Here is a 13590-nt window from a genome sequence, read left to right as displayed (position 1 = left end):
GAGAGCAGGCTGCAGAGCCCGCTTTCCTGAGCCTCCCTGAGTCAGCTCAATAGAAAACGGCAACAGAGTGACAGAGGTGTCACGTCAGGAGGCACGTGCTTTTGGTGTCCCCCACCACCCAGCATGAGGCTGAGGACACACGAGCTCTGCAGGGAGGCAGCCCATGTCTGCTGCGGGCTTCCCTCCTGCTCTGTGACAGTTCCCTGGCAGGCAGCCCCGTGTGACGATGACACGGTAGGGGGAGGGGTTTCACAGCACCTGTGGCCCCACGAGTGTGTGGGTAAAATGGAGATATCAGGACAGAAGACATCCTGGTTAGGCTGTCCTGGAAACCGTAGGACTGGATAAATGACACGGTACATAATGGAAACGCCAGTGTTCCGGGCTCAGCCTTCCCGCGAGGACTGTTACACAGACGGAAGAGGAAGGAGGTGAGGACGCCTCCCCACCTTTCTCCAGTTTCCCTGCATCATCACCTATAGTTATATTCTAAAGGGAGATCGCCCCCAAAGCAGCCCCCAGGATTTTTTTCAAGCCTTCCCACGTGCTTCCTGCTGTTTCTCTCCGCACACCTGTCCTACGAGCCTCAGCTTTCCAGAGCCCCCAACCAGAGGAGAAGGGGCCGGGGACTGCACGCTCAGGCTCCACTGTCTCCACACAGGGGACAGCAGACCAGAGTGGGGGCCTGGGGGGATAGTCAGGCAAGATTAATCTTTGGCTCCAGGGCCCAGAGCCCTGGGACACAAAGTCTAACATTACATCCTTCCTTTTGACTCCCCTCAGTGATCTGGCCACTCTGGCCTATGGGGCTACACCTAGCCCCAGCCATCAGCTGTCTGGAGAGATTCGGGAGAAGGGGGAGTGCAGGCATACACTCTGCTCCCGGGGCAGTGTGAGGGACACCAGCCTGAGAGACAGAATCAGCTCTGTGACAGAGCCCTACGTCACCAAGCAAAATCAGAGTCACTGAATCAGACCACTCACTGTGTTCCAAGGACCATTCTCAACTCTGCCCATCACAAATAATCCCGTCTTCACATCAACCTCCTTTTTATTGAGGTACAAGTCACGTCACGTAAAATTCACCATTTTAACCACGTTAAAGTGTACCATTATGTGACTTCACATTCCTAGTGTTGTGGCATCATCACCCCATTTGATCCAGAAAATTTTTATCACCCAGAAAGAAACCCTATACCCTTGAAGCCATTACAAGAGCAGACTTCTGAGGGAGCCGCCCTCCACTGACGACGTCTGACGTCATGCTTTTGAGGGGAGACGTGCCTACAGTCTACAGTGTTGGAGAGCAGGTCCCAGGAGATGCACTGGTTGCAAACAGGTACATTCCTGAAAGTTTGTACGTGAGGAAATAGAGCACAGAGACTGAGGAACCTGCTCCAGCTCAGGCGGTGACTGGTGAAGTCCAGCTCTCTGACTCCAGAATGAAGCGGACACCTCTGTCTAGAAGATAGAGCCTGAGAAGAAAGACACTTCATGGATTTTTTTTTTAAGATTTTATTTATTTATTTGACAGACAGAAATCACAAGTAGGCAGAGAGGCAGGCGCGGGGGATACGGGGGAGGCATGTTCCCCGCTGAGCAGAGAGCCCGATGTGGGGCTCGATCCCAGGACCCCAGGACCATGACCTGAGCCAAAGGCAGAGGCTTTAACCCACTGAGCCACCCAGGCGCCCCAACTTCATGGATTTTTGATGATAAATAGTACAGATAAAGTTCCCCTGAAATTGCTGACCAAATGTGAAGATATTAGGAAAAAGGGACATTGATGGAGCTTTGACCCAGGAAATTCAACGGAAGCGCTCCAGAAGGCAGTAAGCCTACGAAGTGCGTTTACTGGGAGAGACACAAGCTCACCTGCTTAGAGCAAGGATTTCAGTAGCAAACAATAAGCATTTGCTGAACCAAGTGTCATGAGAGGCACAATGGAGGATACAAGGAAGCGACTGTCCAATTTCAAGTGTCCTTCAGCTGGTCCCACTTACTGTCTCAGCTCTTCCCCGGTCACTCTCTCAGTTCCAGTCTGACAGACATCCCATAGTCCTTACACACGAGTCTTTCCTGGCTCTGGGCTGTTGTTGTTTTGCGAGTTTTTGTTAATGTGTTGTTTGTCGCTGTGCATTGTTGTTGTCTGTTTTCTGTCTACAGAGTCCTCTCCCCTCCCCCTAACTGTCTAAATTTTGACCCTTCAGATTAGCAGAGGCCTCGATGTGCTCTCTTCTACCCCGGATGCAGAACACATCGTTACAACACTCCCACTTAGGGAGCCGTGCTGTGCAGTGCTGAGCACGGGTCAAGGCACGCCCTCACTCCGTCCTCCCCAGAAAACCCAGAGGAGGAGGAGGTCCAGAAAGGTCACGTAACTCACTCCAGGCCCCACAGAACCGAGATTAGAGTCCTGGTCCTTGTGATTCCAGAACCTAATCTCTTAACGGCCATATTTACTAATGGACCTCTCAGGTGAGTCTGCCCCTCACAAAGTAGCCCTTCATCCTATGAAGTGGGTGTTGTTTCCTACGTATTCCACACGTACTGGACTTTCCTTTCCACCAGATTACAAGCACCCTGAAGGCAGACACCTTGAGGTAAGAAGCAGCGCTCCCCGGGGCCTCTCGCCTACAGACCAGCTTCCTTCTTCTCCTCTGTGCTCCCACAGCATCCGCGTCAATCGTTCCATCTCCAGAAGCAGAAATTAATGGACTTATCTGGAAGGAGAACTGATCCTGGGGCCTTCACCCGGGGAGCAGAGGACTGCGGTTTCAGTATAGTCTTCAGAGGTGAGCCGGGGTTGGAGGAGTACAGGGCAAGATCCGCATACTGCTTGGTGGCCAGGCCTGGCGTCCCAAGTTCAGTATTAATGTCAGCCTGCTCGTAATAACAAAAACTCCCATTTTTAGAGCCCCTGAAACATGTCAGTCCCTGCACTGAACACCGAATTTATAGTATCTGACGAGTCCACATACTGAGCCTATAAGGTAAGGACGGGTGTTATCACGGCTTTATCGAGGGAATCAAGACTCGGAGTGGTAACTTTCCTAAAGGTTCGTAGACGCTAAATGATAGAGTCGGAATCTGAACCCACAGCTTTCTGATTCCAAAACCAGTGGGGAGGGGAGAACCCCCAAAGTCTATTTAGGGAAGAGCACCTCTCACCTAAGCGACCTATTCAAACTTTTCATATTATCAAATATACATGATTAATAAACACATGTTAATTGATTTGCAAAAGATATGGCCCCTGCAATCCAGAGGCTAAAACTTTAGACAAGATGACAGATGAAGGGAAAGAAGTGGGACGAAGGACGGCCACCAGGGCCGGCCAACAACGGAACGGGCTGCCTCTTGACAGGAGTAGAGAAGAATCATTGGGGAGCTGGGTGAAGGTGACTGCCAAGGTTAGGTTAGGGGACTGCCAAGTTTCCTCCTAACACAAGACTCTGTGATTCCATTCATTAGCCCACAGCCAGCTGGAGTGGGAAGCGTCTAAACTTAGCGAAGTTCAGAGCTGAGGACACATCGCTGATGCCATCAGCACAAGGAGGGGCCGGGATTCCCAGTGGAAGACGCACAGAGGGAACAGAGCACAAGCCGGAGGACGGAGCAAAAAGGAACACAGAGCTAGAATCAAGGAGACTGTGTCAGAGAGGTAAGAAGGAACATGTATCACCGAGTCAGTCAGAGGGTTGCCGCAAGACAGAGTGGCTCAGAGTAAACCACTTATGAGTCCCTACTTTTCATCCCTCTGACGTTCTGTTCATTCAACAAATGTTCATTGAGTATTACTGGAGCCAAGTACTGGTCCTGCAGGGAGAGGGAGGGCAGTGAACACCGAGCTAAATCCTGGCTCCCCATGTGCTGAGGGTCTTGGAGAATGCTTGAGTAAGACATTTCCTTGTGGGGGGATGTAAAAGGATGTAGATCATGCCTCCTCTGTCCGGATCACTTGTAGCTGGGCTATGGATGCTGAGCACACACATGGCAATCCGCACTGCAATCCAGTACTTAAGTAAGATACAAGGAGAATAACAGACAGGAGAGAAACTGGCAAGTCAAATTCAGTTTTGTTCCTCCAGGCAGAAGAGATGTGACCATGCTTGGAGGCAGGGAGATGTCTTAGCCAAATTTAATGATATTTAAGGATCACACTATTTAAAAACTTAAACTTTCATAATCTTCAGAAACAGACTCTGACTGCCACTGCTTCTCAAGCAAGATACCTGTCCCTCTGAGAAGCAGTTCTAGAAGCCCTTGTCATCCCAGCTGGGCCAGGCCAGGCACACTCTGCCCAGGACGGGAGACAGGAAGGAGAGGATGCCTCGAATGCATTCATAAACCAGCCCTTCTTGTTGGCAGTGCGCCATCAATAGTGCACATCACACTGTTCCAGAGAATTCCCTGGAAGGCATTCCGTCAGGCATTCCGACTCTGGGGGCAGAATAAGAGGACCTCGCCTGACAGATCTCTAAAGTTCAGACCTCACTGGTTCTGGGACTCTCCAGCGAGATGCCATTCAGAAAGTCTGGTGCAGGTTCCCCCGGGCCCGCCTGGTTCTGACCAGAACTCTGAAGCGGAGCAGCACAAGCCTTGGAGTTTCCTAAACCCCCCTCAGGTTCTCAAAGCACAGACGAGGGCACCCGGCCACGAGCGATGGCGAAAGACCTCTTTGGTTGTTCTCTGCTGGAATGTTCCAGCGCTGACACCAGCACCACCCAGTGCTGGGCCAGAAAGCCAGCCAGCCAGCCCCAGCCTCCACTGGGTCCAAGAAAAGCTCCAAGCCCCACTCTGCTCCCAAGAGCTCCAGACCTAGAATGAGAAAAACATTCAAGGGTCATGTTGGAGAACACAGGGCCTCCTCAGGGGTGGTGAAGAAGGCCCACTGCCACGCCGGTGGGAAGGGGAAGAAGGACTCATATTTCCCTGGAGGCTGCACCCTGCCCTGGGGAGAGCAGCTCCCCAGAAATGACACTTGAGGACCTGGCTCGGGGCCACAAGAGCACCCAGCTCGGGGTTTATTTCCCCTTTATAATGGAGGCAGGCGAGGAATGGAATTCTTTGACTAAGTAACATAATACTTCTGGGTCCAGCCCACCAGGCTGGGCCCTGGGAAGAGCAAACAAGCCGCCCGCCCTGTTCCAACAGGTTTGTGGACACTGGCCGCAGCTGCCACTCACTGTGCTCAGGCGTGGATGCGGGGGAAGGGGAGGGACGCTGATGCCCAGGACAGCAAGGATGTTGGGAAAGATCTCTAATCCAGTCTCAACCCTTGCCAAGGCCTGAGCCCAACACTTAGTGCCCCCAAGCCATCAGATTTAACTCTGTACCCCAGCCCCCGCCTCATGCCACCTTGGTTCCCACTTCCCTACCTGCCCAAGCCTATGATCCCGGATGAAAGTCCAGGCTTCGTCCCCATAAACTGAGGGACATCCTAGATGCCACCTGCCCAGGCTGGAGGTCTCCCCCCTTGATGGATACGTGCTCCGCGTGTCACAAGAGCAAGCGCTCATGATCCGGTGGGTCAACCACACAAGTAACATGTCAGTAACAATCAGCATCTGTGCAGTAGTCTGCAGTTTGCAAAGTTTCAACCTCCAAACAACTCTTCTCAGTTAGGCATTACCATCTACCCATTTTACAGATAGGAAAGCAGGAGGCTCGGAGAGGTATTCCGCAGAGTGGCAAAGCCAGGCCCTGAACCCAAGCTGTTTAACTCTGCATCTCCTGCTGTAAACCCCAGGGCGGGACCACGGGTCCTGGCGATCTGCAGAATGGGTTCTATCTAACCCCCCGCTTTGCAACCCACAGCTCTTCGAACCTGACCGCTGCACGACGGAGACGCCATCACCTGACTGCCCAACCCCTGCCCTGCTGGGCAGCCGGCCCAGGACGCAGAGCGTGGCAGAGTCCCCGGGGCCACCCTGCCTCTGGCAGGTGCCCTCTCACCTCGCCCGCCTGCCCTCCCCACCGCACTCCAGGCCGGGGCCCTCCTCGAGCTGTTTGTTTTGCTGCGGGTTTCCGTTGGCTGGCATGTGGGTGTTTGTTGTATTCCTCCTGCAGATGGCAGACAGCATGCCCTCCCCACCGTCACCCCACCCCACGGGCAGTGGGGAGAGCCGTCGCAGCAGAGCAGAACAAAAGCCTAGCAGGTGAACAGCCCCGTCTGCCGGTGTCTTTTATCCAACCCAGGTCCAGACAATATCTTCACAAAATTCTTTTCAACTCCCCCATCATCTGGGGCTCTTCCTGCCTGGCTTCCTGCCTGGAACCCCCCAGTGCCTCTCTTCCTGCCTGGCTTCCTGCCTGGACCCCCCAGTGCCTCCCCTACCCTCCCAGAAACATCTGCTCCTCTGTTGGGGCAAAGGACCCACAGTTCCGAAGAGCAGTTTGGTTTGAGTTTGGGTTTCTTTTTCCAGGGTGAGGTGGAGGGATTCTTCCATCCTTTACACCCCCTCAGAACCCAGGGACCCCACGGTCCCAGGAACTTCCGGCAAAAGGAAAGGACCGTACGTTGTGGATGGTAGATGGAAATTCCCATCCTCCAAGCTCAGGGGGGCCCAGTGACTCTCAGCTTCTTACTGGCCCTGAGAGGCCTCTCCGGAGGCATCTGCTCTGATGGGGATGGAGTGGAGGGTGCTGGAACGGAATGGGTATCTGTTTTCAAAGCTGATGTTGCTCGTTCCCAAATCTCAATGCTTCCATCTGGCCCCAGGAACTGTGCTTGACCAACGGCCGGTGCCTTTCCCTCTGGAAATACCACTAGAGGCTGGCTAAAATGCACACCAAGCCTCCGAGTGTCCTCGCTGCCGTGATGAGGTTAGAGTTCCGATGGTGTGTGCCTGCGGCCGTGCCTTGCTCCCCTTACCACCGTCCAGCAACTCGGAAAGGTAGGCTGGGCATCCCAGTTCTCATCCTGTGGTCTCCTACTGCTTCTACCATGCTGTCCAGGTGTTCGACTGGTGGCTTGGCCACCCACCCTTCTTGGGTTTTCTTTTCAGCCTTCAGATCTTCATTGGCAACACCTCTATGAGGAGCCCAGGGCTTATCTCACTCTATCCTCATGCTCGGCTCAGACCTGCAGGACCCCAGCCAGGCCCATAGCCTCTCAGAGGGTGGGAACTAATGACTGTCACCCCTGACCCCAGCTGGGAAGCATTTTATGACCACCTGGAAGACAGCCCCAGAGATGCCCAAGCTCACTGTGCTATCGAGGACCTAGAAGCAGCTGAAGATGCCGCTTAGGGGGAAAGTCAAAGGAGGAGGATGCTGGGGTACCCACAGAACCATCAACAGGTAAAACACAGAAGTCTCTGGGGCATCTGTTGCAAAGATGCTGACACAGGGTCCTGACTCCCTGCATAGGTTTGTGGGTTTGACTGCCGGCTCCAATTTGTTTAGGCCGAATTCTAGCACAAAAAGAGCTGGGGCCCAGTATGCAGAAGCTGCTTGGGCCAGTTCCTAGGAACACAGTGTAACTCCGTGCACGTTGGCAGTGTGCACCCCATGCTTTCCAACACGAGTTGGCTTGTGCGGCCCCTTGCCCCTTACCCGCCCTGGCCTCCAGACCTCCAAGGGCTTGGCTCTTGGAAGCCTTCCCTGATTCCTTCCTAACTGAAGTCAAGCACTCTCTCAGGGCCTTTTTTCCAGCACTTACCAAATTCCCCCAGGTATTTTAGTTATCTGGGTACACATCTTATCTGTAAACTCCTGAACAACAGAGCTATCTTATTCATCTCTGTTCTTACCAACCGCTCACCACCCCCCACCCCCTACACCTCGCTGCGAAGCTCGCACAGAGCAAACACTACACATTTTCTGCATCAATAAATTCAGGATAATCCCAAGTCCTTCTGATTGGCCACTAGGGACTCTGAGTAGGGACGGCCAGAGAAAAGAAGGAAAGAAAGAAAACCAAAATATGTCCCCATCTTCTCGGCAACCATATATATGACTCTAAGTTTCAAAAGAGAGAATGCTAGAGGATGCCAGCAGGTGTGATGCTCAGAGGGACCCTGACAACAAGAACATCCCCCAACCTCACGGGACGGTGCCCTGCATTTCCGGTGATACTTCCCCAGTCACACTTCTGTCCCTACACATCTATCCAACCATCAGAAACCTCTGTATGACACATGAAACAAAACCCCAATTTCCTGAACTTGAGGGAAAACAGGCTTCCCTGTGTGCAGTGCTGGGTGCTCCCACCAGAGCACGTGACCACCCCCTCTCCTGCCCACTTCTGCCCTGGGAGGGCAGCTAAGCCTCTGTGGTCGGGACCCCAGGGAGGCCTCCCGGTGATTTGCATGTAATCACACACAATACCAGGCACAACAAAGCCACTCCGCATGGCGGAGCCCGCTCAGCTGAGTTTAAGGCTTAATCTCCTTAATACAAAAGTTTCTGCTTTGCTTCGGACAAGTTCTGGGACTCTCGCTAATGATGCTAAACAAATAATCAGCCTTTATCCCCCTCTGGACGCTTGGCCCTGTGCATTGTGGCAGCACAGGCCCCTGTTGTGGTTTACGGACCGGGCGCGCACCTGCAGCGTCCCCGTGAGATCACCAGCGCCCAGCAGCGCTCTTCGCTGGGACCGGAGCACCGCCGCAGGCAGAGCTGGGGGAAGGCGCCGGCCTTGGAGCTGCCTAAACGCCCCGGGCCAGACCCCAGCTCAGGGCTTCCCAGACTCCCAGAGCCCCGCTCTTCCTCTCGGAAAGCACTCAGCCCCACGGCCCCCTACCAAAACCCAGTCCCTTCTTTGCCAGTCCTCCCAGTCGGTCCTCCCCCAGCAATGTTCAGCCCAGCCCTCTCGTGCTTCCCTTCCCAGGCTCACCCAGCCTCTCCGGTTAGGCACCCTTTGCCCCCACCACCAGGTCTTTCTTGGTCCGTCTTCCTATTTACTTCAACACTTGTCCCCTAGGCCTCACAGCGCTAGCCCAAGCGAAGAGCCTCCAGGATGCCATTTCGCAGAGAGGCTCAGTACCTGTAGCTCTGCCTTTAGCCCCTCTGCCCTGCCATTCTGAGAATGAACGCTGAGCTCTCGTCTCTTATAGTAATGCAGGATTTGGAAGTTGATAAGAAGACAGGTGGCCTTGATGCAGGCACCCTGGCTATCTCAGTTATCTGTTGCTGTGTAACAAACACCGCAAAGCCGAGAAGCACAAAACAAGCATCGTTTTTATTCCATCTCACCATGCTGTAGTGTAGAAGTGCGTGGAGGCTCAGCTGAGCAATTCTTCCATTCTGTGCGTGTCCGTGGGGGTTACTCTCTGGTATTCAGCGGACGGATAGGCGGGTCTGTGAGAATAATGAGACTTCACTCCCCGGTCTTAGCCGAAGTAGGTGTGGCCGGAAGCTTTGGCTGGGCTGGGACGGTTGACCACAGGGCCTCCACGTGGCCTCTCCGTATGGCAGTCTCAGGGTAGTGGGACTCTTTACAGAGCAGATTGAGGCTCCCAGATAGAATATTCCCAAAAAACTGCACTGAAGCCACAAGGCTCAGAAATCCCAGAACCTCACTTCCGCCACGTTTCATAGGTCACACACATTCAAGGGGAGGACATCTGCAGACACCTTTCATGCCTCTGCCAGGAGCCTCCAGCCCCACCAGGAACAGTGTCCTAGGCCCGAAGGCTGCTCTAGGTGCTGGCATCATTCTCGTTCTTTCCCCCAGAGACTCAGACACACTTCCTACCCCGGGCCCAGGGCAGCGTCCCCAGCTGACCTCCTGCTTAGTCCACCTTCCACCCGTCTCGGCTGCTGGCAGGACCTTTGGTTTTTCTTGGCCGCTGCCGGATCTAGAGCTGCCCTTTTCAGGTTTTTGTTCACAGATGGCTTTAGATGGGAGATAAGGAAGTGTGAGTCCATTTTCGCAGAGGCGAAGATGCTGCCGTCTGGTGCGGGGGAGGGGGCAATAATTCTCCAGACCTCAAGTCCTCCCTGTCTCTTTTAGATTGGCTCCAGCAGCAGGTCCCTGCTGCGGAAAAGGGCTGTCTCTATGCCACGGCTCTAAGGCTCTTGGGGAGTCCGAGGTGGGCCTCAGCCATGAGATGGGTGAGGGCGATGGGAGGAAGAGGCCGTTCTCTATCTGCCGCACCACCTAGATGCTGAGTCACATCAACACCAAGCAACACCTGGTCAGACAGGCTCCCACACTGCCATCTGGCCCAAACCAGATGCTCCTTCCCTGGCTCCGGGCTGGGAGTGGCAGGTGTCTGGCGGGTCAGTCCCTGCTCCAGGAGCCAGGGTGCAGGCTCACATAGACGAAGGCCATGTGCACGTCTTTCCCCTTTTCTTCAGTAATGGGTTTCAAATGTGATTATGAAATGTTTAAGCCGCACAAAAAGGAATGAGGAATACAAAAACACCCCCCCACACAAGCAAGCAAGTTTGGTTCTCATTCCAAACTATTTGTTTTTTTGTTAAGAAAAAAAATGTGACCAATATTGCTGAAGTTCTCTGTGCCACGTATATTCTCAGGACTCTGGAGAGTTGGGCAGAGCAGAGGGTCTGCTCGTTCCCTCTGTGGGCTTTGGGAATCAGCCATGCGGACCCTCCCGCTCCTGACAAAGCCTATTAAGGCATCTGGATGGAATGTATATGAATGAGTGTGTAACAGCTGACAGACATACTCTTCCTTCTTTGTAAACTGGCATTAAATGAGAAAGCAAAAAATCACACGCACACACACACACCAAACAAGCAAGGGGAGAAGCATTGATGGCAAAAAGGGAAGCTAAGTATCAGAAACTGCTGCTCCGTCCAGAGGAGGAGCACTTCCTGGGGCCCCGGTCAGGGTACATCGGATCAGAGTCTGCAAATAGGCCATAGAGAATGTCGACCCTTCTTTCTTCTTTCTACTCTGAGCTCAGAGACTTCCCAGATCCCATGGTCTGCATGTGTCCCTAGGCCCTTAGAAATTGGCTTCACGTCTCTATGGGCATCTATCTCCCACACTTGACTGTAAACTCCACGACTGTACATTATTCCTTGCCGATCTCCCACAAAGTTCTCGTGCAGAGATGGGACTCTATTACCGCCTAGAATGTATGATTCATTTTTAGGAAAGCCCCGTGATCACTGAGCAGGAAACAGGAGACCTGACAGAAAGGGAAAGGGAGAGTGGCTGAAACGTAAGAGACCAGAGCACGCGGAGCTCCCAGACATTGGTTCCTAATTCCACTCTTTCCCAACAGGATCCAGAGCTCCTGGAAGAGATGGCTGATGCTGAGACTGGTGCAGGAGATGTACAAGATGAGCCCAGGGCATCCGCTCATGCCAGAGAGTAAGGAAATGCTTTTTTAAGAATAAAACCCACAATGATGAGTCATGTCAAAGGACTCGGGAGCCAACTGAAACAGCTCCCTATGACTAACATTGGGTCATTTGAAGGGAAAAAAAAAAAAAACTTTCAATATCCATGAGTCTATTCTGATAAGTAAGTAACTGAATAAATAAATGGGGGAGAAAAGATAAATCTCTCGTGCAGAAGAATCTCATATGCTTTCTGTAGATGCTCCACCATTAGGGGTTGGAGCATAGGACTTTCTTTCCCCTCAGAAGCACAGTAGGGAAAGGAGAAAAATAGGAACAACTTTTCCATGGAGAAAACCTGACAAACATGACCTCAGCCAGGTGGCAAAGGTCAACAATGAAACATCATGGAGATAGTACACACTCTCGATGTGAAGTGGCGTACACAATGCGTTATCTCTGTGGTCTTCCTCCTCCAAACCCACGGTTCCAGTCTAACTATTAGAAAAACATCAGACAAATCCCAGTGGAGGGACACACTATGATAGACCGGACGCGTCCTCCTCAAAACTGCCAGGATCATCAAAAAGCAGGGGAAGTTTGAGAAACCGTCACAACAGAGAGGAGTTTAGGGAGATGTGACAATTAAATGTACTACGGGATGCTGAAACAGAAAAAGGCATCTGGTAAAAACTAAAGACATATGCGCAAAGTATGGACTTTAGTTAATAATGGTACATTGATATCTTAACTCTGACAAGTACATCAACTTAATGTAGGATGTTAATAATAGCAGAAACCAGGTGTTAGGTGTATGAGAATTCTTTGTAGTGTCTTTGCAATTTTTCTGTAAGTCTAAAACCGTTCTTAAAAAATTACCAAGAAGAAATCAACCATGTTCCAGGGTGGGGGGTGGAACTTATGTAGAACTAGAAAAATAGAAGAAAAAAAAAAATAAGAGACTGAAAGGGGTTCAGAATCATGGAAGTTAAGAAGTCCCTAACCTGTCAGAAGCAGTGAAGAATCAGGGAAAGTCAGAAGTAAAATCTAGGAAGATCTAGACCAGCCCAGGGGACACTGCCCTTGGAGAGGACAGTTTTAAGAGACAGTGAATAGGGAAGTCAGAGTTCAGGGACATAGTATAAGAACCTGGAAGCAACAAATGTAGACAAACTATCAGGGAGTGTGGTCTTTAGGGATATGCAAAAACCCCAAGATTGGTCATGAGCCTCAAGGACTGTGCTCATCAGAGCTCCTCACAAAACTTGGCTACTTAAAGCATGGTAACCACAGACTTAGTTTAGCTGGTCAGAAATGCAGAATCCCAGGCCACACCCCAGATCACCTATAGTACTGAATGATAATCTCCCATTCGGGAGCACAAACGTTCAATACCAAGACAATAAATCACCTAATTTAAAAATGGGCAAAGAACCTGAACGATCATTTCCCAAAAAGAAAACAGATTTGTGAAAAGATGCTCAGCATCACCCATCATCAGGGAAATGCAAATCAAAACCACAATAAGATATCCCCTCACACCTGTTACAATGGCCATCATCAAAAAGACAAAAGATAAGTGTTATCAAGGATGTGGAGAAAAGAGAACCTTTGTGCACAGTTGGTGGGAATGTAAATTGATCCAGGCATTATGGAAAACAGAAAGGCATTTTCTCAAAGAACTAAGGATAGAACTACCATAGGATCCAGCAATCCTGCTCCTGGGTATTTATCCAAAGGAAATGAAATCAGTATGTTGAAGGGACATTCGCAGTCCTGTGTTCACTGCAGCATTGGTCATAGTAGCCAAGACGTGCAAACAACCCAAGTGTCCCTCAACGGATGAATGGATAAAGAAGACGTGGTAAGTACATATAATGGAAGATTATTCAGTCATGAATAAGAAGGGAAATCCTGATGTTTGTGACAACATGGGTGAATCTGGAGGACAGTTAGCTGGGTGAAAGGAGCTAGACAGAGAAAGACAAATACCGTTATTATCTCATTTATATGTGAGATCTAAAAAAGAAAGTTGAACTCAGAAGCAGAGAGCAGAAGTGTGGTGACCGGGGCAGGAAGGTGGGGGAGAATGGTAGGTTTGGGCAACAGGGGTACAAAGTTGCAATTACATAAGATGAAGAAGCCTGGAGATCTAACTTACAGCCTAGTGGCTACGTCAGGAACACCGTATTCCATACTGGAAACAGGCTAACGGAGCTGATTTCAGGTGCTCTCATCACACAAGAAGAAAAGGTAACGATGTGAGGAAATGATATGCTAACTAGCTTGACAATAGTAATCTTGTCACAAGTCACATGTATCAAATCA

General features: G+C 51.3%; 1 long non-coding RNA gene across 1 annotated transcript; it reads left to right on the top strand.

Moving 5' to 3' along the window:
- The first annotated feature begins 3596 nt into the window (after window positions 1–3596).
- On the top strand, window positions 3597–12195 carry LOC308351799. The gene is made up of 5 exons (XR_013967607.1): window positions 3597–3664; window positions 5821–6161; window positions 6725–6899; window positions 7011–7305; window positions 11205–12195. It is a non-coding gene; the product is annotated as an uncharacterized lncRNA (long non-coding RNA).
- The last annotated feature ends 1395 nt before the right edge of the window (window positions 12196–13590 follow it).

This window comes from Martes martes (genome assembly GCF_963455335.1).
Source record: "Martes martes genome assembly, chromosome: 10".
NCBI lineage: Eukaryota > Metazoa > Chordata > Mammalia > Carnivora > Mustelidae > Martes > Martes martes.
Note: the sequence above shows the minus strand (reverse complement) of the source record. Positions and strands in the feature narration are given on the sequence as shown.